Here is a 24,038-nt window from a genome sequence, read left to right as displayed (position 1 = left end):
AATCTTAGGTTAATCATAGGAACCAATTTAACAAATCCATAACCCCAGACAATAGGCACACATATCTAGTATCATGAGTATCATAAATCAATATATATAAAGTATGAGTAAACAAAAAACTGAGTATAATAAGTATATATAATTTCGAATAAATAAAGGATGGTTCATTAGCTACACTCCTGTACTCTAGCCAATTAAGATTCAGAAACGACCACCCACAAACTCAACTCACAACCACACTCCTCCTGGCCAATCTGCACTCACAAATCTTCAAGAACACTTAAAAAGTGAAGAACCTCACTGAGAAGAACTTAAATAAAAAGGGAGGCCTTTCCACAATATATCAGCAACTAGAATAATCTAGTCTCAACAGAACTTCTGCAAAGAACAGAAGGGCTATATAACAAGACTATGTTAGATGATCAACTGTGATAGAGGCATCTGCATACAGAGAAAAAACCATAGCCACTGAATATAGATCTCAACATGTATTTTCCTTTTTTGTTGTTGTTGTTTGTTCGCTTTTCTTTCTCATTTTTTTCCTTTTTGTTCTGATTTTTCTTGTGCACCCATGATAAATGTAGAAATATGTTTAGAAGAATTGCATATGTTTAACCTATATTGGATTATTTGTTATCTAGGGGAAGAGGGTAGGGAAAAGGAAGGGAGAAAAGTTTGGAACATAAGATTTTGCAAGAGTGAATGTTGAAGGGACACTGAAACACTGTTGGTGCAACTGTGAATATATCCAGCCATTCTGGAGAGCAATTTGGAACTATGTTCAAAAAGTTATCAAACTGTGCATACCCTTTGATCCAGCAGTGTTATTAACTGGGCTTATATCCCAAAAAATTTTAAAGAAGGGAAAGAGAAAAGGAACTGATACTGAGTGAAATGAGCAGGACCAGGAAATCATTATATAATTCAACAATAATACTATATGATGATCCAATTCTGATGGATGTGGCCTTATTCAACAATGAGATGAACCTAATCAGTTCCAATAGAGCAGTAATGAACTGAACCAGCTATACCTAGGGAAAGAACTCTGGGAGATGACTATGAACCACTACATAGAATTCCCAATCCCTCTATTTTTATCCGCCTGTATATTTGATTTCTTTCACAGGCTAATTGTATACTATTTCAAAGTCCGATTCTTTTTGTACAGCAAAGTAACTGTTTGGACATGTATACATATATTGTATTTAACTTATACTTTGACATATTTAACATGTATTGGTCAACCTGCCATCTGGGGGGGGGGGGGATGTGGGGAAGGAGGGGAAAAACAGAAGGTTTGGCAATTGTCAATGGTGTAAAATTACCCATGCATATATCTGGTAAATAAAAAGCTATTAAAAAAAAAAAAAAAAAAGAATGTTGAAAACAATCTTTGCATGTGTTTTGAAAATAAAAAGCTATTATTAAAAAATACAGAATAAGACTGGTAAAAAATAAAGTAAAACATTTTAAAAACACATGAAAAAAAAAGTTCATTTAAGGACACAAAAAAGGACAATTTTCTTATTAGCATTTAAAATTTTTAAATTCAAATTTAAAAAAAATATGTAACAGAAGTTCGTGGTTTCATATGTAAATTTTTTAAAAAATTCTTTACTGAAAGTCATGTTGGGTTGATGATAATGAAGTTCAAAAGAAAAAAGAAAATTTAAATTTAAATAGTTAATAGTTGGAAACATCTTTAAAAGTTGCAGTAAAATTTGGCACTTGACACTGATATAATTATATGGTACTCTATCCTCCCAAAAAAAGTGCAAATAAAAAACCTAGGTTCATTGTTTTTCAGCTAATCACTAAATAATGAAAATGTTTTTCTATCTTATATTTTGATACAAATCCTTTCCATCATGCAATCAAAATACTGAGGGAGAACACTTAGTCCAACAGTTGTGATAGTAAAATGGAAAAAGGTCACCACAGAGCCTTCAACATGAAGCTTTTAGAGAGAGGAGGATGATGAACTTCAACCAAATGGAACTTTTTATGACCAGTTTCCTCTCTAGTTTTGGGACTAATCATTTAAATGAGAAAAACAAGAAGTTACAATGGAAAGTGCAAATCTGTTATTCTTTAGAAGGTTCACTGTGGGAGGGGATAGTGGAGGAAGAAATATACTAATCACAATAAAAGAACAAAGAAAAGAAAATTCCACCCTGTTAAATAAGATGACAAAAACACAGCATTTCATGTGGATAAGATATAATTTAGTTATATTACTAAGTTGGTATGGGTGAGATTTATTTCTCACAAAAAACAAGTGAGGAAAATTCTCAACCACCATTATTTTCAAGATATTCAACACCATCCAACAAAGAAATTACATTTCTGTAAGAATGGCCCCAAAGAAGAGACATGAGAAAATACCTCCCTGTACTCCTTGCAAAGTCAAGAAGTCCCTGGTGTGTAACACTGTTTATTTTTCATATTTTTTGATATATTGATTGATTTTGCAAATTGTTTTTTCTTTTAAAAATGGGATAGGTTGAAAGGAGGGGAAAGGATACAGGGAAAAAATCAGGCAATGTAAAAACAAAAAAAAAATGATAATTTTAAAAAAAGAAATAACATTTTTGTATATTAACTTATGGAATAAAGTGATACAAAATGAGATGTTTCTTTAAATTTCTTTTCTATAAAATGTAGTACAATTGAAAACATTTGTCACTGAAACTTCTGAAAAGATGGAAAAATTTACAAAGTTTTCAAAGAAAATGGATTGAAATTCATTTAATTACATTGATATCAAGTTCCAACTCTAAAATCAGAGTTATGTTTAATCACTCATTGTAGGCAGCATAATGAAAAGTAAAGAAGCACTAGATTTAAAGTTAAAAGATCTAAAATTGAAATCTAACTCAATTACTTAGTAACTATATGACTGTGAGCAAGGAAGGCTCTTTATCTTTCTACAGGTATTCTCCTAGGTTCTCAAAGAGTCAGACTGCCCTCCCTACATGTAGCTTACAATTTGGTCAGATAAACAATCAAACTAACTGGTTTTTACCAACAAAATCAGAATACTATGAGTATAGCATCACTACGGCTTACTGGGGTCTGGAAAAATTTTGTAAAGGAAATAAGAGTTGAGAGACAGGGAATCCTTGGATGACAGAAGAATAAAGTAGAGAGTGGAAAGGCATTCCAAGGTTGGGTAACCACACAAAGAAACAAGAGAGAAAAATATATGACATAGTGGAAATTATGAAAGATTACCCAGTTACAAAAAAAAAAAAAAAAAAAAAAAAAAAAGACACATATGGTATTTCTGACTCTAATGCTAGACTGATACCCTGCAGTCACTAATTTCAAACATTTATTCAAAATCAACAACAACAAAAAACAGTCCATTCCCTACTACAGCAACATACAGAATTAACTGAATGTTTTCTAAAAGATCTAGACAGGTATTTTGAATAAAGTAATCTCTCTCTTTTTTTTTCTTAAATAAACATACTAGAGCATTGTCATAATATTATAAATTAGAATTACATTTGAGTTTGATCTTTCTTGAAGCTTATCCAAAGGAGACTGGAGAGGAGACAAAGGCTACTGAAAGACTTCATTATAAGAGTCTCCTACATACAAACATGACAAGAATCCTGAAGAAAACATCAAAGTTGGGCTCTAGTGTACTCACTGATTTCTATTTAAAGACTAAAAGACTACAATATCACTTTCAATAATCTTTTAGATATTTAACTTCATAAAAATCAATAATTTTCTTAAATGGTACCATAATACTTTATTTTAGATTAACCAAACATTTAAATAGAACCTTTTTAAATGAAATGGCTAATGTAATTGTTTCCAATTACTTCCCCACAGAGAGGTTTTCACACTATGACAGAAAAAAAAAAACAAAAAACAAACAAACAAACAAACACGAAAGAGGTAAGGATTTTGGTAGTGAACACGTGGGTCTTCTGACCAGGTGTTCACTCGGGAACCAACAAGTCAGAGCATCAAGTGAATAGGTATAATAAAGGCTTTTAAGATTACATGTAGCTGTTCTTGAGCGTGCTACCGTTATTAAGCTATAGATTCAAGAGATCGTGGCCAGAGACCTTTGAAGGCCTCAGAGGAGGCGAGCCGGGTAGAGTTGACACTGCAAGGGTCAGGGGTCAATGGTACTCTGTTGGGCCTAGAACAGATTAGTAATTGTAACTGCCAGGAGGGCATGTTACAAATTTTCTCAAATCAGATTTCTGATTGTTAAGAGTTTATAGGAAAAAATGTTTTCATCAAGAATAAGATTTTATTTAGGGGGTTGGTTCCATTTATCACCTTTTCTCATTTCCCTTAGAAAGAGAAAAATGTTGGACCAAACTTAAGGAAGCTGGAATTAAAAATTAGATCCACATAAGATATTTTCTTAAAAATTTATAATTAAAAGAGGCCAAGAGAAGTGGTTTAATCAATAAAAGATTTCTCCAATCCCTATTCTGCTATTAATGCTTATAGTACTAATTAATATGTTTAAAAAGTCACTGATAACTAGCCAGAACATAACATTTAACTAACCCTCAAGACAATTAAAGCATTTCAGTTTTTGGAGCAACAAAGTAGACAAAAAGTAAACTATGTAAGCATACTGACTTTTCTGGATCTAGGGTCAACATTTTTGAGTTTTTCATGTTTGCCAATAGCATGATTTTATGAGAGATTTATTCTGATACTATGAGCAGTGAGTGCTCTTATGCTTTTATATTAAGGGGATTTCAATTTTGGAAGATATGTACCTGAGCTGAAGGAATTCTGACTCAAATTTCTACCCTTAATGGTCTAATCATCGAGTCAACATTTTGCCCATTTTAAAAAACTAAAAAGTAATTACTTAAATTACTATCACCCCTTTAATGATGTTACCATTACCACCAATTGTCTTATTAGGTCCATTCAGACTTAAAACAATCTACATCTATTAACAAGCCATATGGCAAGATTTTAATCTCAAATACAGCCAAGTATCATCATAAAGCTCTTGAATTAATCCACCCAAGCAGAATAACTAATTTTAAGGTACAAGAGAATACATGCCACAAATGACTGATTAGGATCTATCTCCAAGATCAGAATCTGCCTCACAATTTACAAGTAAAAATTCACACAAGCCTTCCAATGGAGAAAATGGCCTAGAGGCTTTTAAAGTTCTAAGAATAGCAAAACTGTAACACAAATGTTATAACTTATCAATAATAAATTGTCAACAAAGAAACAAAATGAAAATATATTTAAAACTCCAAAGAAATACAATTACTATAATTTTCCCATCATTCGTAACACTATGAAGCAGCTATGTGGTACTATACTTGAAGCCAGAAGGTTTCAATTTCAAATTCTGACTCAAGACACTAAATAGCCATGTAACCCAGGAACATCACATAACCTCTCTCAGCCTCAGTTTTCTCCATCTATAAAATGAAGAAATTGAAATCAATGGTTTATAAGGTCCCTATTTACATCTAAGTCTACGATCCTGGGAGCACCTAGATAGCACAGTAGATATAGCACCAGCCCTGAAGTCAAGAACACCTGAGCTCAAATCCGACCTTAGACACTTAACACTTCCTATCTGTGTGATCCTGGACAAGTAACATAACTCCAATTGCCTCAGGGAAAAAATTAAATCTATGATCCTATGATATAGGAATTTCGTGATTTTAGATATTGCCAATACATATAAAAAATAATTGTCAATACAAACATAAAAAATATGAAAAAATAATCTTAGGTTATTTAAAGCCTTTTCAAACAAATCAAATAAAATTTTTACTAACAAAGACTTGTCATATTCATCATTACTTTAAAAAGTTTTTCTAATCTAAAATGCTTGACAAAAAAACGGACCTCAAAATATGCATGGAAAAAAAAATTGAACAAAATTTTAAGTAGCCACAGATTAGTATAAATAAAAATATCCTTCAGTTATCTAAACTCATTTTTCCGAAAAATCATAACAAATAGGTCAAACATTTGTGACTTTACATATACTGGATTAACCATTCAAAAAAAAAAAAAAAAAAAAAACTGATGAAAGATGCTTTATTAAATTGAATGTGATTTTGAAAAAACATTTAAAAAAAAGCTTTAGTATTCAAAGAGTTTATATTCTGTGTGTGTGTGTGTGTGTGTGTGTGTGTGTGTGTGTGTGTGTGTGTGTGTGTTTGGGATGGGCAGTCTGGTTCAATAGAATAAGGCAAAATAAATGCATGATAATTTAGGGAAGTAAACATTCACAACATTACCTTGTGTATCATATACACACACATACACACACACACACACACACACACACACACACACACACACACACACACACACACACACACACACACAGAGTATCAGTAAAAAGAGTGAGAGCAAGGCAAGAACAAGGGAGTGAGAGAGAAAACAGGCCAGCAACTGGGTGATACCATGACTGCTAGAATCCAGAAGAACTGAATTTAAATGAGGTCTCATATTAACTTTGTCACCTCCATTTCCCTCAACCACAAAATAGGAATAATAGTAACATCTCTTGCCAAGATTGTTGTGAGGATAAAAGAAATAAAGAGAATAAAAGAAGGTACTTTAAAGTGCTTTGGACAACTTAAAGCACTATATAAATGCTAGATATTATTATATTGACTCAAAATTTAATACGAGAAAAATAGAAAGCTAAATTACATGCTTTTATAGAAGAATCACAACTGCAAATAATCCAAAGAGAAAAGGAAAGGCATAGAATGCATTTTACAAGGCCAGTAAAATAATAAATGAAAATTTAGGAAAATAAAAAACCCAAACCAGTGCCTATTACCAAAGATATGATATGCATATGATATATGCATATGATTTTCATAAAAGAATATATTATGATTGGTTAAAGAGCAAAAGCAAGGGATCAAAACAGGACAGCAGAATGCAACTTCCTTGATGCCAAGACCTAGATTTCATTCTTGTTTTCAAGTCCCCAGCCACTAGAACATAACAGATGTTACATAAATGCTTGCTGAATTGAATTACTAACAATCCACATGTTGCCTTAGCATATTTTTTATAACCAAGGCAGAGCCCTAGCAGGCTTCATAACATCTCTAAGAACCCTTCTCATTCTTCTGAAGTAGCACAGTTGCCAAAGCCTCCATGGAATCATCATTCCCTCCTCATACTTTCCTAGATTTATGGCTCTGTCCTTGGCCCCTTTTACTGTGCACATATTTGTATTCTACCAGTATAATATAAGTTCCATGAAGGCAAGAATTGCCATTTTTGTCTTTTAGTTTTTGGCACAGTTCCTTGACTGGAGCAGATACAGAATAAATGTTTGTTAAATCAACTATAGCTTATGTAAACTTTCTCCAAACCCCCACATTGTGCTCTGTAACCACAAGGTGCTAAATAAATGATGGTTGGCTAATTAATGAAAAATAAGGTTGAGTTATCTAATCTCCAATTATCTCTATAAATATAAGAAGCTATCGATGTGTTATTCCCTAATAGATAACAACTGATCAAAAGGATATGAACAAACAGTTCTCAAGGGAGCTAAAAAATATTCAACCACACAAAAGAATGTTTCAAAACCCCTACTAATAAAAGAAATTCAAAATAAAACAATCCTCAAATAATTTTACCTCACCCCCTATAAATGGCAAAGACTATAAGAAATGGTAATAGACTATCTTGAACAGGTTCTATAATGAAAGACATAGTAATACATTGTTTATATGGCATCTAAACTCCCTTTCAGCTCTAAGACTATACCTTCATATTAACTACACATTTTATAAATATCAGGTGAGAGAAAATGATAAATATTACATTTCTGTTCTTATACTACTAAAACACAAAAATATATTAATTGAACAACATTTTAATCATACAATACTTCTATTAAACAGTTGAGAGGGACTAGACTGCTGATAATACCTATTATGGAAGCACATGTGACCCAATTGAAGGTACCATCATGGAACAACTATAAATGCTCATGTCACTTACTCTCAGGACATTCTCAATGTTGTTATAGAGATAGCTCAGTGGCACAGTGGATAGAACACCAGTCCTGGAGTGAGGATTCAAATCCAGCTCAAACAATTGATCTTTTCTAGCTTGTGATCCTGGCTAAGTTACTTAGTGTCATAGAAGAAAAATAAAGAGAGGGAGGGGGGAGAGAGGGAGGGGGAGAGGAAGATGACACAGAGCTAGAACACAGGGACATTAGAGATTATAGTACAACTAAATACTCTCCAGTAGACTAGAAACTTTATTCTATCTTTTTCTTTCTTCAATTATATATCCCAAACCTCTTAAGTTTGAGAATCTCCTTTTGCCTTAAATAAAACAATTCTTTGCATTGCCTTTTATAATTTTTTGAAAGAACTTTGAAGGATATGAAAAGAATTCCAACTTTCTGCTGTTACATCAATATTGACTAAAAAACATCTTGCATACATGTTCAAATTTTAACAGGTGCTGTTTAACAATAAACTCATGCAGAATCCAAAAAAAAAAAAAAAAAAAAAAAAAAAAAAAAAAAAAAGTGGGTGAGCCTGAGGGAGTGGTCATGTATTTAAGCATGTAATTTCATTTTCAACATAATTAGTTATCTAATTGCATATCCAAGTTTACATGCACTTGCATGAGTAATTATGATTCATTTAAAGGTATTCAGCTTGTAATGCTTTGTTCTCTATTTCCTGAACTCAGATTAGCAAAGAACGAATTTGATTTCAAAATTATTTTCTAAGGTTTCCTGCATATAAGCTTATATTTTGGTACTGAAAAAAATGTAGACACCACAATTTTAGGCTAATTTCATATGCTAAAAAAGTGCTGGAATTAACATTAATAGAGAGAGTTAAATCTCAGCACTGTCATTTATTTTAACTATGTAACCTTAATCAAATCCCTTATTCTCTATATAGTTCAGTTTCACATCTTTAAAATCAGAATAATCAATAATAAATATTTGCATGACTTACCTGCCTAACAGGGTTGTAAAGAGTAAATCACTTTGCAAATCATAATATACTATAAGAAAGTTGAGAATTGTGTCTTTAATAGGAGGAAATGAAATTATTAACAGTCTTTTGGCATTAAGCAATCAGACATTTTTTTAAGGTCTTATGCATAAGGGAAATCAATGAGAGAAGCATAAGACATAGTCCCTACTTTGAAAAGCTTAAAAATCTAGTTGAAGAAACCAAGCATAAACAAATAGATAAATAATACCAGATTGAATTTGAGTAGGACTTAAATTGTAGACTTAGTTCCATGTCAAGATAAGAAGTATACAACGGGGAACCAAGCCTATTACATACTTAAATATATATCTCTTTTGAGTGAAGGTGAGTGAAATTGTAGCACTTAAGGTAGATAAGAATAGGAAGGTAAGAAAATAATAAGTTACAGATTATAATTACCTAAGAAAGAAATGATGGGAATCTAGACTACGTGGTAGCAGTAGAAATAAGAGACATCACAAAGGAAAGCTCAAGTAGATTTACTGAAAGATCAAGTAAGTAGGATGAAACAAAGGACCAAAGGACCCACAAAAACCAAAGTGATTGGGTAATATTAACAGAAACAAGTCTGTATACACGGCCACTTCCAAGAATAGTAGGATGCCCTGTATGACCACAGACAAGTCACTTTGCTTTTCAGGACCTCAGTTTCCACCTCTAAAATAAGATTTGTAAATTTTTAAAAGCTGTCTTCTAGCTCTAAATTCTATGATACAGACTAATGGTAGGTCAAAGATTTGGGGTTAATTATCAGGAAAGAGATCAAGAATAAAGATATAGGGACAGTGATAGTACCTAACTTCAAATCCAGCCTCAGACACTTAATACTTAACTAGCTGTATGATCTTGGGCAAATCACTTATCCCCAACTGCCTCATCAAACGAAAAACCAACAACAACAAAAAATAAAGATATCTTCTGCACTGAATTGAAATGATGAAGATTGGACAGACTCTAGGAGGACTAAAGAGATGAGAGGAAAAGCAGAGCCAGAACAGGAAACAGAAGTAAAAAATTGAGAGGAAACAAGACTGTGTAGTATTGTATTTTAAGAAAAATGACGGGATGCACAAAATAGAGAAATAGAAGATCAATGATTTGGGCATGTAACTAAGAAAAAAAGCTGGTCAGCTGCATCAAATGCAAGAGAAGTCACTCTGTACAAAACTCATAAGTTTAGGTATGAGACTTCATTAGTCTTCCCTGTCCTAAGTTCCCTCTCTGAGCTTTAAAAACCATCGTCTTGTAACTTAGTTATGTAAGTTTTTTGCTGCTGTTATAAAATATAAATGGGATACTAGAAAAATACAGTAAAATCTCACTAATAAATGACAGGATGTAATATGAGTTATATCTTACTTGATCTATTAGATACTTCATAAGACAAGAAATAAACTTTTCTTGAATATTATTTCTCTAGCCTATCATTATAGACAGAAAAAATAACACTAGTGAATAATTTGTTACAGACACAGGTAAAAAATTCACAAATATCTGAAATATCACATGAAAATGACATAAGATTTTATGAGTGAGATTGTATTTTATCATTGACCTAGAGAATAGAGAAAAACATTTTAAACTGGGCAATAAAGCTATAAGAATTTTTCAAATTTAGTGTTTCATGGAATGGGAAAAAAAAGGGGGGGAGGGCACGGGGGCAGGTGGGTGGCACAATGGATAGAGCACCTAGCCCTGAACTCAGGAGGAACCTGAGTTCAAATTTGATTTCTTTGAAATGTTAAAGAAAAAGATTAGATGCAGTGTATGAGAGGGGAAAATAATCTTTAAAAACTCCTAATAACCCATGCTTGCATGAAGTTTTAAGGCACACAAAGTACTTTCCTCACTGCTCTATTAAGCAGGTAGCACAAATATGACATAGGCTTTATAGATGAAAAATTGAGATTCAAGTTAAATCACTTGTGCAGGATAATATATTTAATAATTTAATAATAATGATGTCCTTTGAAATTTTGTAGGGTGCTCTTACTTGATATTTCTGTGGCAGCCAATTCTATCTTGTTTTCCTAATAAGTATAGAGACTCTTTGAGATCAGAAGTATGTCTTATCTTTTCTTGATCTCTAGGACTTAACAATGTCTTCAGTAAATGTTTGATGATAAAGATGACAACAACCACAATAATATGAATTCTGCAAATTCAATGAGAGTATAGCAGAAATCAAGCATATTCCCATATCATTTCCCAATTCAGCAGTTTAAATGGGGCATGACAGTAATAGGGCCAAATTAGATAAGAAAGCTAGAATTCCATTCCCACTTCTTTTCCAAATTGAAAATCTTGAGACTAACTTGTAGCAGGCTTTGTCTAGAAGGATTGCTCCTAATGATCCTATACTCTATATCCTTATTTCTCCAATAACAACAACAACAAAAAAGGATATACATATCTTCCTGCCCTGTTTCTTTTATCACTTACAACACATTTAAGAGTTGCTGGAGTATCCAGGAAGTCTACTACTGGAGAATGCTATAGCTTTTTTCCTGAAACTCCAATTCCTATATCCACTGTGGATATATTAACTTTAAAAGTTTTTTTGGCAGAAACAATCTTCCTCTCAAGATGATAATGTAATAATACTACTGACTATCCAATAAACTTTCCTGTTAACCCAAGAAAGCATGGAAATAGGTATTTCATGAACTAAACTACTATAATCTAAAGCAAAAAATTGTTAAATAATAAAGATATGATGGTCTCTCATAATAAAAATTATTTTAAATATTACTCTAAGACCTCCAATTAAATATACTATCTTTATTCCTATATATTCCTGGTTTATGGAAAATAAAGCATTGGACTTTAAGCCTGTATTTTACAGATAAAAGAAATAATTTAATTAAAAATCATCATTAAGTAACAAGATAGATATGGGAAAAAATATTATTTGTGCAAGTAAGTGTACTCATTCTCTACCAACTTTTCAAGGAATGAGACATATGTACCAATTAGATACTTAATATTTGAATGTAATGGGGAAAGGATACTAAACTAGGAATCAGGAATCCTGAGCTGTAGTCCTAGTTCTGCCTCTGCCACTACCACTATCTATCTGATTTTGGTTAACCATTTCCCTTTTTTGGGCCTCAAATTTTTCTTCTGAATACGAGAGATCTGGATTTGATGGGATTTTTTAAAGGATCTCTAATCTCAAATTTTGTGATTCAAGAATTGTAGCTTGTCATAAGTATTCATTTACATGAAGATAAATGACAAATCTGATTTGTTTAATTAAAATCACATTTTCGTGGAAAGCGGAAATATAGAACTCTTTCCAATTTTGGCCGGTACTATTTAATAATAAACTGTTATCTCAAAGGAATATTGGGAGCAAAAAATGTATGAATGCAAAAGCATTTGCAGACTCTAATATATAAAGCATTAATACCCTGCCATGGTCATAATGTACTTTAAAGCCCTTTGTATTTAAAAAAAAAAATTCGGGTAATTTCTCTTTATATGATTTTCTAGTCTACATCTAGTCTATAAAATCATTTTTAGTTATCATATATTTTAAAAACTTAATGGAATTCCAGGAATTCTGTTTGTAATAATAATTTTCTAGTTGGTCAAGTGCCTTATTTTCTGCCCTTCTTATTCCCCTCAACTTCCTAAATGAATTAAAGGCTGTAAAGCTTGAGGAATGTGTGAATACACACACGCACACAGATACCCCTTGGGTACTAAAGGCACTGGGCCAATTTCTATCAGATGAGAATATATTTATCTTTTTGATCACACACCTGGTCATGTGCATTCCCCAAGATCTTGTTTTGAAGGTTTATTCCTGCCAAGAGTTACACAGATGGTTTAAGTATATGATCCCTGGTTACCACATCAGTAGCTTCCTGGTTTTGGTCTACTTCCTTGCAGGGAATAATCTCTCTAAATAGTTTTTCATGATCTATTTGTGCTGTCCTTTATCTTAAAGTCTATATACAAAATCAAGAGCATCTTAGCATTTAAAAATTCCTAGGAATAGAATCTTGGTAAAAATTTGATGAGAATGAAAAAATTAAAGGACTTATAAATGTATGGCTGTTTCTCACAGATCCACACCTTAACTGTACCAATCTAGGAGTGTCAGAATATATTCTGCCAGCAATTAATTAGTAGTTATTAAGTACCTACAGAGTGCCAAGAATGGAACAAGGAAACTGCTAGGGAATACACTTCAAAATAAATTAAATGATATTCCCTCAAAATAAGAAAATAGCAAATCTGACAAATAATAAACTGTTATCACAAAGGAATATTGGGAGCAAAAAAAATGCATGAATGTAAAAGCATTTGCACACTCTAATATATAAAACATTAATACCCTGACATGATCATAATGTACTTTAAAGCCCTTTGTATTTAAAAAAACAGGCATCAAACTTAAGTTTTTTTAATATGCTCATCAATATTATATAATTTTTTTTAAGTAGCCAACTGGATTAAAAGTAACATAACTCATAGAAGCTTAAAATGAAGAGATTTCCCTTATTATTCAAGTGATCATTCAGTACAGGTCAGTTTTATTGGAATGAGTCATTTTAGTTTCAATCACTTCTCTGTTTTATATGGTAAATAAATGGCCATCAATCACTCTCATTTTGTTCCAAAGTCAAAAACATAAATATTATTACACTGGCACACAGTTGTAATAAGGTAACTCACGAGAACTAAGACTTATGTTTAAATGAGTTAATTCCAAGAAGGAAAAAATTTAATTATCTTACTATCATACTAAATGTCTATAGGATTCACTATTGAACTACATTTCTTATATAAATAAAACTGTAAACATTAAACTATGAAAGTTAATCTGACTTTAGCTCAAATCCTACTGGCCAGTGTATAAGGCAACATGTCATTTTGCACTGTTAGTTTTTATTTATGTATGTGCAAGGTCCTCAGATTTCCAACAAATTGTTATAATCCATAAATCATTAATATGAAATGAAATATTAATAATACATTTAGAGATAAAAGTCTTGGGGAGAGAAAATGTTGGGATAAGGAATCAAGTAGGATTTTAATATACAAAGCAGTGTACTAAGAACACATGACCTAATTAGTAGATGCTAATTCAGTATAATACTGGATCCTATAAGCACTGACTACAAAGTCAAACACAGCATTTCAAAACCAGAGTATACAAATCTGTTAATACTTTCTTTGTACCTCAATAAAATTCAACAACTATTTCTTAGTATTTTGAATACTATATAAACAACCATCATATACAAAGCTTTGGAATGCAATATATATATATATATATATATATAAGACATCTATACAAAGAAAACAAAAGCCCATTAATCATATTGATTTATGACTGATATAAATTAATTCCCTACTAAAGTGCAACTTATATGAGGGTAATGATAACATATACTGAATAGGAGCTATTTCAAGTTCTAAAAACATGTTAACAAAATTTACTTAGAAATGTTGACTACACAAGAGTTACACAGATGTAATCAGCTCTTTTTATAATTACATCAGTTCTTTTTCAAAGAAGATCCCACATTGTTTTAAAGATCAAAAAATGTCCTTAGAAGCTGATTATTGAAGGAAAGTAAACCTAATGTTGGTCTAGCTTTTCCTAATTAGAAGATGTTCTAACAAAAATCTCCATTTATTAACTCTATGTGTTACTTAAAATAAACTGACACCTGCTCCACTATGCATACAAATACTTTCACATAAAAATTAAACTTTTACACAGGTAGAAAATAATATATAATTTTTAGACTATAACAGGATGTTCAGAAAAGTGGTTTCCTAAATTTCACACATTAATGCTTTTTGTATTTCTGTTATTCTTGTGACCCAATAAAACATGGTGGGAAATGAAAAGGATTTCCTTTGTTGAGAATATGCCACAGTCATTACATGTCAGTCCAATTCTGTTTAGCTTAAGATAGGAAGCCCAAGCTTCCCCTCTGCAAAGACACAAACAACTTGTTTGTCTCAGAACAAAAAAAAATTTGCTTTATTATTCACCTGACATTGACTTCTTACTTCCATACTAATTAATATAGTTTGATACTCACCATGAGATGATTTATTTAAAAAGTACACAAAGCACTGCTGACTTAAAAAGTTGTTTTACACACTGAGATTAAATTTAGTATTGACCCATTTTTATTAACTTAAGCAAGAAAGCGAAACACAATTGTGGTATACTTTATGTTCTATGAAAAGGCAGTAATAAAGCAATTACAAGGGCAAGTTGTTTGATTTTACCTCCATGGTCCAGTTTTTCTCCATGTCCATACTATGCCTGAAGAAAATTCTAAATACTGAAAAAATAATAATACTTTTCAAAGACAAAGACTGAAGACTTAATCAATTTGTCTCATTATTAAACTAGAAATCAGAAAACAACATGCTCAATTTTAAATGATTCATATTTTTCTCATTATAAATGATATTCTTTTGAGGTATAAGAATATGAAGACCACCTGCCAACCTAGCCATGTACTCTTTTTTTTTTTTTTGCGGGGGTGGGGGTGGGGTTTGAGAGAAACAATCAGGGTTAGGTGACTTGCACAAGTATATCCAGCTAGTATCAAATGTCCAAAGTCAAATTTGAACTCAGGTCCTCCTAACTCTAGGACCAGTACACTGCGTCATCTAGATGCCCCTTGCCCATCCATGACTTCTTAATTATTTCTTTGAGCAATTATTCAATAAATAAGCAAGCTAAACGTAAAGTAACAAGGATATAAAAACAAAAGTATAATTGTTTCTGTTTTCAGTTTCAAGAAGCTCACTTTCTAAAGAAGGAGATGGCATTAATATGTCTAGAATAGACACAAAATAAATACTAAGGAAGGAGATGGGAAGTGGATCAATCTCATGGAGAAGGTAGCACTTTAAGAAATCTGGGGTTCCAAGAGCCAGCAGGGAACAGTCAGTGGAAAAGCAAAAAAAAAAAAAAAAAAAAAAAAAAAAAAAAAAAAAAAAAAGGAAGATGAGTCATTATAGGTGAGGAAATACAAGAGGATCGATTTGGATAGACTATGAAGGGAGATAGAGATTATGTAATAAAGTTGGAAATGTAGGATGAGGACAACTTACAAAGATCTTTATATTTAATTCTAGAAGAAATAAAGAACCACAAGAATAGTGTATACTTGATCCTAGAGGTAAATGGGAACCACTAAAATTTATTGAGGGGGAAATGATACTAACAGACCTACACTTAATGACAACCATTTTAGTAAAGAATAGACCGGAATGAGAACAAACTTGATCCAGGGAATCCAAGTAAAGAGACTATAGCAACAATCTAGATAAAGGTCTGAACTACAGAGATAGCTCTGTTTGCAGGCAGAAGAGGACATAAAAGCAGAAATGTCATGATTTAACAGATGATTAGATATTTAGGAACAAAAAGAGTGAGTAGTGGAAACTGATATCAAAGCCACAAATGTGAAGAGAAAGAGTTCGAAATTTTAAGTGGGTTTGAGAAGAAGATAATGAGATGTTTTGAACTTATTAGATTTGACTTGCCCTCAGGACATCCAGTTCAAAATGTCTAAAGTCTAACAGCTAGTGGTAAGGAATTAGAATTCAAGAGAAAGATTAGGACTGTGTATATACCATATGTGTGTGTGTGTGTATACACATATATATATGCATAGAAATGATAATTAAACATGGGACCCAATGAGATCATCAAGTCAATGAAAAGAGAAAACAATAAGAGAGTTTGGGGACATTCATAATTAGAAATACGATAACCAAAAGGAAATGAGGACTGGCCAGAAAAGTAAAACGTAAACCAGAAAAGAGTATCTATCATATAATGCCAAAAAGAGAAAATCTAGGAGAAGAAAGTAATCAGTGAAGAAGGTAGTCAGTGGTACTAATGCTATAGAGACCAAAAAGAATCAGGATTAAGAAAAGGGCACTGGATTTGGAAATTAAGAATGAACACACATATACCCTTATAAATTAAGAATGAATACACACACACACACACACACACACACACACACACACACACACACACACACACACACACACCCTACTGCAATTTCAATTGAGGAGCCAAACTGCAGAGGGTTTAGGAGAATTCAAGAAGAAAAGGAAGGGGGCAACATGAATATTAAAAATCTTCTCTAGATAGCCCAATCAATTCTGAATAAGAATTAATTTAAACCTCTCCAACCAGATAACCTTATCCCAATCTAATATAAAGAAAACCTTCATTCTCTATCTTGATATTAAACTCTTTCTCTGGGCTGCACAAAAGCCCAAATTCACAAAATTTCAGAAAAACTTATTACAATCACCTATTTACTATGTTCCCTAGAAGGCTCCTATACCTTACTGTCCCTTGTCTAAAATCAAGTTATGTCTCAAAAATTTTAGCCTCTCTAAACAGGCTTTAAAATGGTTTGTTTCACAAAGAATTTCAGTAACTACTTGTTCTGCTAGCTATATGTTCTGTCTTGTATGCTCCATAATGTGCTCACTAATGCCCCAAGGGGAAAGCATTCTTTGTATTTGGCACCATCCCCCAATTTAAAATAATAGTAATTTCCAACTAAATTGTTTATGACATCAGTGTAACAGGCCTTTGCTTAAAATTAACATTTGAGAGGAAATATGTCTGCATTCAGAGTAATATATCCATCCCAGGGTAGGCCAGAGATCCATGAGGGAAACCTTGGGAGTTGGGCCAGTTTGGGTTGTAACCTAAGGAGATGTGCCATGTCTGGATATCCTTCCAAGGGATTCAAAAAGACATTCAAGAAAAGGGAGTGAGGTAGGATAATAATATGAAAGCTGGACTAAAATAAGATCTTCTCCCTGGAGAATTCCCCAAATCACTACATGAAATCAAACTAGTTACAATATCATTTAGATCTGGATAAAAAAATAAGCCATCTATCTCTATCTTGGTCTAAATTAAAATTTAAAACTCTAAATTGCCCCAGAATCTATAATATCTCTGATGTGACATGTGGCTCTAAACTCTCAACAAGCATTACAAACATACAATTTTAATTCTGGCACACTCCCTAAATTTATTTCACTTACAAAACTGTATTAGAAGCAGCACAACAACACATTACATGTTATTTTTATAAGTTAAGTACTGAGACTGGTATTTGTGCTATGTTTTATTGATCATGAGAAGGTGATACCTTTCTCTCCTTTTATTTATTTTTTCCAAGTGTCAACCCAGTCGGTACATGATACTAGGCTTCATATAACAACCTGAGAATTTGGAAGTGATTTAAATCTCTTTACATAGTCTACCATGGTTCTCTAGCAAATTAATATAAGAATTAATTTGAATTGAACTGCGAATTGGTTCCATTACAAGCTTACATTACATAATCTTAACTGAGTCCTCATTGGAGCAAGATAATCCTTTTATATTTTCCTAAGTGATGCACCATCTCATTCACCACGCCCCTTTTCCAAACCTTTTCATCTTTTTTCAAACCTCCCATAGTTTGATCTCAGCTGAGAAGTTTGCCCAACTGAAAAAGTTGAGGCCATTCAGTGTCACATTCTCCCTTCCTCCCTCTTCCTCAGATACCTTCAACCATTATTTCATGTTTCATGTGAAAAGGTGGTCCCTGTGCTTGCCAAAACAAATTCACACAAGCACAAGATCCCATTCTAACCCATCTTCACTATGTTGTCTATCCTTACTCTCTTACTAATCTTCAATCACTGCTACTTCCCTATATCTACAAACAAGCCCACAACTACTTGCCCTTACATTCTCACTTGATCCATCCATCCAACTTCACTAGCTGTCATCACACATATCACTTTTTTTTGTGCCTAAACTCCTTGAGAAAACTTCAACTTCCCTTCTCACTCTCTTAATTCTTTGCAGTATGAATTCTGACTTTACTCAACTGAAATGCTCCCTCTTAATTAACAACCTTTTAACTGTCAAATCTATTGGCCCTTTCTCAATCCTCAAACTTCTTAACTTCCCTGTAGCCTGTGACATTGTCAATCTGCTTCTGGATACACTCTTTAAGTTTTTGTGACACTGCTCTCTCATGGTTCTCCCCTTACCTATCTGAACACTACTCAATATCCAACTCATGACTGCTAACCATGGATGTCCCACAGGGCTCTGTCCTAGGCCACTTTCTCTTCTCCCTCTATTCTATTTCACTTGGCAATCTCCTCAGCTTGAATTTGAGCCCAGATCTTTCCTGGATTTCAAGTAAAGCACCCCAGACAATACATCATGTTATCAAAACAAAAACAAAAAACAAAAACCCCACCCCACATACACATACCAATTAAATATTTACAACTACTAATTAAATTTAATGAAAAAAGACCTTCAACTATAAGTGGATAATGTAGCTATATATTATTCCATCCTTCTGAAGCCTCTTAGGATCTCTGTCCACTAAAAACCTGTATTTGAATCTACCTTGATCTTTGAGTAGCTCCTTAATTCACCTCAGTGAAACAACTTTAAATTTTTAGATCCATTTTCCATGCATATGCTTACTTTGTTGAAGCTGGTAATCAAATCTTCAATACAGATAAACCTTTACCTTGCAGGCAAACTTTACCCATGCTCAGTGAAAACGGTCAAAGCAAGAAACTTAACACTGTTCTTTGTTATGGGCCAGAACTCTGAACTTGAAACAAGGATTCTTACAAGGTACTAAGTGGAATTGATGAGACAGTGTAAGGTTACCCTAATATTCAGTAATCAGATTTATCACACTTTGTAGAAATATTTTTTTCACTAAGGATAGTAAGAGATCAAATTCCATTTTTGTTCAGAAAACCAGAATTCTATTTTTCCTCAGAAGATACTTATTCCTATATTAGCCAACACTTCCCTCTGGTGTTCACTAAGATTCTGTAAGCTGTGGACTGTCAGACTTCACTGTCATTATAAAGTACTTCACTCCTCCATATATATATTTATTTAATACAAAATGTGTATGATGTCAGGAATACAAACTCAAGGTAGGCTTTCAGCAACATCAATGGAGAAAAATTTGGCACATTCAGCATGTTGGATCAGATTTTTAATTAGCCCTTGATTATGAGCATTCTAGAATGTTTAAAATTTATTGTTCCACTTCTAATATTAAGACACCTAGTCAATGATCTGATGCAATGCCTCACTATCAAACATAGATAACCCAGTGCTCTTCGCTGTAGATGTGAAAAATCCTTGAAATACCTGACTTCAACACATCAAAAGCTACTAAAATGTCTCCAAAAGTCATGAGCTACAATTATTATATTTCTTTGGAATAATAAACCACAAAATTATAAAAGAAAATTCCAGAAAAAGAGAGCAATGAAATATGTGAATGTCATGAAATCTACTCCTTTATTTACAAAAAACTAACCAAAAGTAAAGAAACCAATTCAATATAGTCTCTATCTGGTTAAGACCAGACATTGCATAAGCATAGTATTATCAGCTGAAGAATGTGTGCATGGATATTTCTGTCACAAAATGAAACCATATAAAATATACTGCTTGTCCCAAGTTATTCACATACTATGTATATATGTTACCTCTCTTGATAGAAAACAAACTCCTTTAAATACAAAACTTTTTTTGGGGGGAAGAGAGGGCCTCTGTATTCTCTATGTTCAGCAGAATGCCTGGAGGACACACTATATTTAATAAATATCTGACTGGGGCAGCTAGATGGTGCAATAAATAAAGCACTGGACCTGAAGTCAGAAGGATTTGAGTTCAAATTTTACCTCAGACACTTAATACTTCCTAGCTGTGTGACCCTGAGCAAGTCACTTAACCCCAACTGCCTCAGCAAAAATAAATAAATAAACATTTGGCTACTATGAAACTAAAAAAAAATAAGCCAATTGGGGAATAAAATGCAGAAATGCCAAATGTTATGCTAGTGTCCCCAAAATACTAAATGATTTAGATCCTCTTATGGAAGATTTATGGGATGCCATGAAAAAGAATCTCAGAGGATAATTGGAAATGTGGAAATAATGTGGAAAAATAGTGATCTGAACCATTGAAGAAAATCCAGTGGAGCCATAGATCTATCAAAGGATTAATGTCAGAAAACAAAATCTCTATCTACAGAAACTTTTTATTTTTCTAAAATGAATAGCTTCCAGCTCAAATGATTATCAATGTTTCACTCTAACATCTTTTCCTTGTCCCTTAATATATAAATATAAAACAAATTAAAATATCCACGAAGAATTATGGTAGTTGAAAAAAGATTCAAAAGTACATGCAAAAAATGTTAATGTTGAATTTCATCAACAGCATAATTCCAAAATGTAAACGATAATGCTGCTCTACAAGAGAAAGCTCAAAAGGATGTATCAAAGTTTTATGTTTCTAATAGTTTGATAAAACTTTAGGGAAATGGCCTTTCAAAAACTCCTGAGCTCTCAACTTCAAACAAAACATTAAAAGAGGGCTATAGTTATGTACAAAAATGCAGTGCACCAATAATGTGTCAATAACACACTGCCAGAGAAATGTCATTGCAGCTATTTTTAGATTTGACAGGGAGACTTTAATACAACTTGCAACATCTTTGCCCAAACAAGGAAAACTTAAGACTCTTCACTGCCCCCAGATACAGTCATCACCAGAAAACCATCTATTAGGTTTTTTTTCTCTGTTAAATAGTCAGATATTCAATGACACTAATTCACATGAGAGAGCTGAAATGACAATAGTCAAGAAAACAGTTTCAGACATCTTCATTATATTAGTCCTTTCCATACTAACAAAGTAAAAAAATAAATAAATAAAGTAAAAATAAATTAAGACAAGCAAGATCTAAGAAGTAATTTGAGAAATTACAACAGTGATTGGGTCTGTAAATTATAAAAAGTAGAAATAATCAAATTTGAAGGGGCTTTGGAAGACATTAACGAATGTAATTCTTGTGGAGCTATGAAGTGGTTTAACAGTTCAATAGGTGTGGCAAGGGGGAAGACAGGAATTGTAAAAGAAAATTTTTTTTTTTTTTACTAAACTACTTTTTTTATCCTTTGCAGCAATCACACTTTGGGTATATATACTATAGAAAAAGAAAGGTCTCACATATAGCAAAGTATTCTAGCAAAGACTTGGAAACAAAGTGAGTGCCTATTAACAAGGAAAAGGATGAACAAATTATAGTTTACAAATTTAGTAAAATATTAATGTGACATTTGAAATATCCAATATGAGGTATTCAGAGAAAGAAACATGGGAAACTTTGTATAAATTAATGGGGAATGGAGTAAGAAATAGTAATTGTTACTATTAAAAAGTTAAAAAGGATAGGGACTAAACCTATAATTTCATTTATGCAGTACTACTAGATAAAGAAATTTTTTAACAATTCACTGATTTTGTATTTTGAAAAAGTTAATACAGGGGAGGCAGAATTAGAACAGGTCCTCTTAGCTCCAAAGCCATCTCATTGTGCAGTAAGTCATCATACCACCTCCAAAACTCTCACTTGGAATTTATTGAATTTATCTCAAAAATACTAAGAAATTACGATTACATAAAACTGGTTACTGGTTATGTGAAATGCCTAAGATATTAAATTTTCTTTATGCAATTTACAAATGAGAAAAAAGCTAGAAAGGAGAGTTGATACTCTTTATAACAAAGCTAGAATCACAAAAGCTGTTGAGAGTATAATCTTAGACTGAATCTAGAAAGACGAAATTTAATAATGAAATATGTAAGATGCTACGGTTAGTTTTTGTTTTGTTTTGTTTTTTTCTGAGGCTGGGGTTAAGTGACTTGCCCAGGGTCACAAAGCAAGTGTCTGAGGCCATATTTGAACTCAGGTCCTCCTAAATTCAAGGTTGGGGCTCTATCCACTGCGCCACCTAGCTGCCCCTACAGTTAATTTTTAAAAAGATGTATCTTCCAAAAACAAGGAGTCAAATTTATAAGAAATCAAGCCATTCTCCAATTGATAAATGTCAAAGGATATGAAAAGACAATTTTCAGATGATGAAACAAACTATTTCTACCCATATGAAAAGGTGTTTCAAATCATTTTTGATCAAAGAAATGCAAATTAAGACTCTGAGATACCATTACCCACCTCTCAGATTGGCTAAGATGACAGGAAAAGATAATGAAGAATGTTGGGAGGGGATGCGGGGAAACTGGGACACTGATACATTGTTGGTGGAGTTGTGAATGGATCCATCCATTCTGGAAAGCAATTTGGAACTATGCCCAAAAAGTTATCAAACTTTACATACCCTTTGAGCCAACAGTGTTACTATTGAGCTTATATCCCAATTGATCAGTAATGAACAGAACCAGCTACACCCAGTGAAAGAACACTGGGAAATGAATGTGGACCACAACATAGCATTTGCATTCTTTCTGTTGTTTGTTTGCATTTTTGTTTTTCTTCCCAGGTTAGTTTTACCTTCTTTCTAAATCTGATTTTTCTTGTGCAGCAAGACAACTGAATAAATATGTATACATATATTGTATTTAACATATTTAATATGTATGGGACTACCTGCCATCTAGGGAAGGGGATAGAGGGAAGGAGGGGAACAGAAGTTTTTTCAAGGGTCAATATTGAAAAATTACCCATGCATATTTTTTGTCAATAAAAAACTATAATAAAAAAAAATTAAGGAGTCAAAAGTCTGGCTCAACTACAACCCATCCAAGTACAATATAGAGATCCTATGTCGGGTCACTATTATAACAAAGGGAATATTGATAAGTTAGCCATTGTCCAGAGACAGATAGACAAACAGAAGAGCAAAGTATATAGATCCCATACAAAAGAGAAAATTAAATGGGCAGCATACATTTTTGAGCAGAATGACTTTTAAACAATCTTTAAAAAAAAAAAATATATATATATATATATATATATATATATGTATGTAAGAAACTACTATAACAACTAGTAACTGGCAACTATTACAAAATGGTCAGATTTTTCTCTTAAATTTCTAAGACTGATCTTTTCTTGGCTAAAATCTGTAAAG

At 32.6% G+C, this 24,038-nt stretch overlaps 1 protein-coding gene across 1 annotated transcript in view; it reads right to left on the bottom strand.

Moving 5' to 3' along the window:
- The window catches only part of NOL10 (nucleolar protein 10), a 142,990-nt gene that overhangs the window by 31,234 nt on the left and 87,718 nt on the right, over positions 1–24,038 (bottom strand). The window lies entirely within an intron of this gene.

This window comes from Sminthopsis crassicaudata, chromosome 2 (assembly GCF_048593235.1).
Source record: "Sminthopsis crassicaudata isolate SCR6 chromosome 2, ASM4859323v1, whole genome shotgun sequence".
NCBI lineage: Eukaryota > Metazoa > Chordata > Mammalia > Dasyuromorphia > Dasyuridae > Sminthopsis > Sminthopsis crassicaudata.
Note: the sequence above shows the minus strand (reverse complement) of the source record. Positions and strands in the feature narration are given on the sequence as shown.